Here is a 6,000-nt window from a genome sequence, read left to right on the forward strand (position 1 = left end):
CGTATGTCAATATATCGAGAAAATCCAGAACGCCGTCAAAAAGCAAGAGAATGTTCACGTTGTTGGCGAAAAAACAACCCCGAGAAAGCTAGAGAATATTGGATCAAATGGATGGAGCACATTGAAAACGAAAAAATTCAACAAGAGAAAGAACTCGCACAAAGCTGGAGAAAAAATAATCCTGAGGAAGTGAAAGAATATCTTGAAAAATGGATTGATCACATTGAAAATGAAAAAGAAAAAGATCCCGAGCATTATTGAGAAAAAAATCTCGGGAAAATTATAAAATAACAAAAATGAACTGAAATTTTGATTTTCACAGAATTTCTGTAAAAATCATTCATTCTCTTTTGAAATCATACTCAACATCGCCAATCACTATTTTTCCATTTTTCGCAGCATTTGCAATTCCAACAGCGCAAAGATTCATTCCATTCATCGCTTCCTTTCTTGTGGCGAATTCAAATCGACTTCCGGCGTTTGAAAAAACATAAGGCTTTTTCATTTTGTCTTTTTTTGAAGAAAGACCAAGCGCTTGTTCCAACTCATTCTTCGTGAAAATTACGTTGTTTTTTATCTGCTTCTTTTTCGCTATTTCAACAAGCGAAGAACGAGCAGGTTGCACAATGATTTCATCGCTTTGTTTGATTAATTCAATTAAATCATTCTTTGTCTTTCTGGCGAGAAACAAATCGAAGAGGCCTTTCCCTCTTACTTTCAGTTTCAAATCGAGAAAATCGTTTTCCATTTTAAATAAATATTTTTTAATTTTTTTTGAAAGGTCTTTGTTTTTTCAACCAATCAAGCAACAATGTTTGTCTGATGCATCAGACAACCAAAACTTCGACTTGACAGTTTTTCAAATTTGCATACGAATTTGAAAACAGGAAGTTCTAAACGGGAAAGCCCCTGTCGCATAATCATTTCTGAGAAAGTGAAATCATTTCACAGAATTGTTTTATCTCTTGAAACTAACAACGAAAAACCACCAGATCTCTTCTCAAATTCAACTCTCAACTCTCTACGTTGAGAAGCGATTCGAGTTTTTTTTGATATTTTTTTTATTTCCTCTCTCAAGGCATCAACATCAACTGGCTTCGTCGGTTCGCTTTTGACTGTCGAATCCTTTCTTTGTTTATTTCGAAGGCGCTCTTTCATCGAAAAATATTTTTCAATCTCTCGCAAAATCGAGTCAAACTCGCCATCAGAAATGAATCCATCCTTCAATGCTTTTGAAATCAATCGACTCATTGACAAAAGCGACGATTCAGCAAGAGAAATAGTTTTTTCATGTTTTCTAACTTTATTCTCAAAATTTTGACTTCCGGCCATTGAAGCTGATGAGATGAGCGTCGTAATTAATGCCGTCAAACTCAAAGGAACTCCGACAGCAATCCCGATTCCACTCAACGAAGTTGCGATACTGCTTGATGCCAGCAAGGTTGTCAAAAATACTGAAACGGATGTTATTTTCGAAGCGATTGATTTTGCTCTCTTATACTTTTTGCTGACTTTTTTGTAATGAGAAATTTCATCTTCGAGTTGTTTTTGACAATCACAAATCTTTTTCAATCTAAATTCTGCACCAACTTCGTTCGCTTCGCTGTGAAGCGAAGGATAAAGTTGTGGCGCACTGGGAATAATATTTTGTTCACTCATATTTTATTAAAAGATCTCAAATAATTTCAAATTCAAATCTCAACGGCAAACCATTAAAATCAATGACCTCACCAGTTTCTTCCGTCACTGTGATTCGCAAAGAATTGATTATTTTTTTTCCAATTTCTATTTTTCGAAACGGGCCTTCCTTTGATGAGTATTCAACTCTTTCGAAAGGACTTCCTTTGACGTCAGAACACGCCAAAACAGATGAAGGTTTTTCATTGAAATAATTTTCGTTTCTTTCCACGATATCACAGTTGATAAAGAGGTTGTTGAATGCAACCAAACGATGGATTATGGTATCTCCAGTTTTCAGTTTGTGCCGTTGTTGTAATTTATACAAATATTTCTTACTTGCATCAGTCAAGCCAAAAAGAAGAGACAGGTCAGCATCGAAAATAATTTTTTTCCCAAGAGGATTTTCGATGACAATTGAACCTTTTTGATCATCAAGTTTTACTTTGATGACTTCTTTTTCAAGTATTTTCTTTATTTCTTTACCGATTGTGTAAAGAGAGTAATTTCCTGGATAAATCCTTTTGACAGAACCAACATTTTGGTCATCATATATGCCGATTTCTCCTCTTTCTTTCAAATTGTACCAAGAATTATAAAAAGAGCAACTTATCAACCTGATGGACTCAAAATTTTCGATTGGTTTATCAAACCAAATTGTTTCATCATTTGAATTTGTCAAAACAGTCAAGACAACCATTTTCTTTTCAAAAGATAAAAAATGGAAAACTTGTTAAAATGGATAGATTCCCACCCAAAAGAAGCAAAAAGACTTTCCGAACAAGCAGAAGAAAAAGCATGGCGAAACTTCAAAGCCAAATTTCCCAACGCTGACCTCAGCAAATTCGTCGCACAAGTTGATATGACTGATAAAACACATGCAACAGCTCAAATAAATTTGGTTATTGTTCCCGGTCAACATTGGCAAATTGTTTCACCCAATCCCAAAGATTGGTCTGTTGAAATGAAGAAAGCTCTTGGATTTGGCGGCTTTTCTCTCGAAGTTATTCTCAACTCTAATCCTTCAAATCCAGTTCCAGCTGTTCCATTTTCAGACAAAATCCCCGAATCTTTTGGGGAAATCCTCAATCAACCAATCAAAATTTTTGTCAAACCAAATGAAAGCTTCACAACAAAATTCCGAGAAATATTTACGAAAACAAAAATCACCCACAAAACAGGAAAAGAATCAAGAAAATGGCTGAATCAACCAAGCATGGATTATTGGCCTCAACAACTCAACTTTGCCTTTTGGTGCGCAACAACAGCATCAGGCATTTCAAGACATCTCGTCAATTCACTCCCACCTCAAATCAAATCCTTTCTTCTTTTTCACATTTATTTCACAACAAGAAGGATTCTCTTCGAAATGGGAGGAATTAAAAGCAAATCTGCTCTCCCAGGTGATTCAACATTCAGTCAAACTGAAAACAAATTCGTCATTCCTTCATACAAGAGAATCTGTGCAGAATTTCAAATTTCACCAAACACAGACTTCAGATTCACTTTCGGTCAAAATTTTGGACTCGGTTTCGTGAACATCTTTTATCCAGGAGAAGGAGACTTTGCACAAAAGCATTGGACTTATCCTCCAGCAACCCTTGAAAACCCATCAAGTCAAAGATTCTCCGATGAAGGCGGAACTGACGTGAAAGGAAGCAGAATTGATTTCATCAGAAACGATCAAGGAGCTGACAAACAGTTTGAATTTTTTATGTCAAACGGACCTCTCAATGGGCTTTCTCAAGCAGGAATGGCAAGACTCAATCGATCAATTGAAGCATTTGTTTATTGCATTCTTGGAGCACAAGTCAGCCTAAGATCATCAATCCTGGGTGAATTTGGAGGTGCAAAGGAAGTTCAAAGAGAATTTCTCATCAAGATGGAAGCTGCAATCAGGCTGCCTGACTTGTCAAAAAGCGTCCAAAGATTTCAGCTTGCGATTGATGAGGCAAAAGTCAGGCTTGATCTTGCCATCTCACCAGGAACATGGTTGATGCCTTCAAATCTTGTTCTGAACACTCAAAGCACAGTTGGATACAACAACAATCTGAAAAAAGCAACTGGAAACATGAAACTCGGAGTCAACTCTGATGTCAATGTTGATTTGAAAAAAGTTGGAGTCACGAATATGGATGGTGGACATTCAAAAAACAACAGACCTAATTCACATCCTTCAAATCCAAATGAAAGCCAAGAAACAAAACCACCGTCTTTGGATTCACAACCAGTTACAAAAAACCTTCAGGAAGCGAGTGAAAGCCAAGAAAAAGAAGAATCAAATCATCACGAAACTTTGAAATCTGAAGTCATCATTGCAGCATCACTCGGAGCATTTGCCATTTATCGGATTTTTCGCTAAGTTCAATCCAATGGATTTAACTCAATTTTTAACTCGCTATCGCGCGCTCGCTCTGCTCGCTTTTTTTTTAATCTTTTCAACCATGAAAACTGCAACAGCAAGAATCAACAACCAAGCGTTTTTGCCAAGGAATCCAACAACTTGTCCTGCAGTTTTGAAGATGAAACTGACGATTGAACCAATCAATCCAGGAAGAAGTTGACCAAGCTTTTTTCCAAGATCTTTCAAAGCATTTCCAACTCCTTTGGCAACAGATTTGAGTCCTTTTGAGAGCGCATTCACAATCACACCGATTGTTGAACCAACAGCAAGTAAAACAGCAACAACTGTGAATCCATATCTTTTGAAAATGTTTTTTATTTTCTCTCTAAGAGGCATTTTTCTTTCTATTTCCTCAATTTGTGTTCCAAGCCTGGCAAGCTCTTGTTCATTTTCTGCAACTCTTGCCTCAACTTCTGCTCTGAGCTGGGAAGATGTGTTTTCATCTTCGAGGATCAATTTGTCATTTTCAATTTGTTTTTTTAGTTCAGCCTCTCTTTCATTCAGTTCATCGATGGTTTTTGTTGTGTTGAGCCTTTCTTCAAGAGTGTTTCTTTCTTTTTGCTTTTTTGCAAGATCAGATTTGAGTTTGTCAACCTTTGCTTGTTCTTTTTCTTTCGCTTTCACTTGTTTCTGCAAATCCACATTTTCTTTTTTTACATTTTCAAGATCGTTTTGAAAATTATTTTTCAACTGCTTCAGTCTTTGCAATTCTGTTTGATTTTCAAGACTCGAACCATGTTCTTGTTCAATTGCATCAATTTTTGCTTGTGTTCGTTCGATTTTGCTCCTCAAATCTCTAACTTCTTGAACATTTTTTTGGAGTTCTTTAGCATTCTTTTCTGCTTGTTTCAATTGTTTTTCTGCTTCTCTCAGTCTCTGCCGGTTTTCTCTTATTTCAGAATTATCTTTAGCGATCAAAGATTCAGCATCAGTTCCCAAAGCAGTTAATATTTCTTTTGGTAAATTTGGGTTTAATCTTTCATTTCCTGTTGTTTGCACTTTGGTAATCAATGGATAAAATTGTTTTCCTTTTTTTTTAATCCTGACTTCTATCCTATCTTTGAAATACGAAGCTTCAAGTTTATCATCTTCTGCATTTGGGTATAATATACTGAGATCATCCCATGCATCTTTTGTCATGGATTGCGAGTTTCCCCAAGTTTGTCGACCTTGAGTTTCACCCTCAATGAAAGATGTTTCTGCAGTTTTTGGTCTTGCTCCTTCTTTTCCATAATCTCTGTTTTGAGTTGTCTTTGGAGTACTTTCACTGGGATTGTTTATTTCTTGATCAGAATCTTCATCATCATCATCATCATCTTCATCATCGTCATTGTTATCTTCTTCATCAGGATCAATGTCTTTTAAAGGAATGTATTCTGCCATTTTAAAAATAATATATTAAAATGGAAGTCAGTGAAAAAATCAATCCGAATTTTGAGAAAAAAACCTCAAATGCTTTGAAGGCAGAAAGAACTGTTCACAGAGTCACATTCAATCCAAACAAAGCTTCCCCAGGTGAAACAGTAAGAATTCCAGTTCCAAAGCTTCATGAGGGAACAGTCTTGGTTCCGGGTTCACTTGCGTTGATTTTTGATTTGGGTGTCAGTGGTCATGCAAATAATTTTCTGGTGAACAATGTTTCAAGAGCGTTGGTTTCCAGATTGAAAATCAAGTTTGCTGGAGAAATTCTTGTTGACACAGACGGTTGGGATCTTTTCAAGCTCTGGGAAGATCTCTTTTTGACAAAACATGAGAGAGAAAACATGTTGAGTGAGGGAATTCAATCTGAGGCTCTATCAAAGATCAGATCCAATGCTGGAGACAAACCAACTTCTTCAGTCGCAAAGGAAAACAAGCTCAATGAAATCTTCAAAAACAAATACAGAATCAGACTTGATCACGAAATTTTGAAAGATCAC

This window comes from Pavona decussata, unplaced genomic scaffold (genome assembly GCF_977016875.1).
Source record: "Pavona decussata unplaced genomic scaffold, jaPavDecu1.1 SCAFFOLD_67, whole genome shotgun sequence".
NCBI lineage: Eukaryota > Metazoa > Cnidaria > Anthozoa > Scleractinia > Agariciidae > Pavona > Pavona decussata.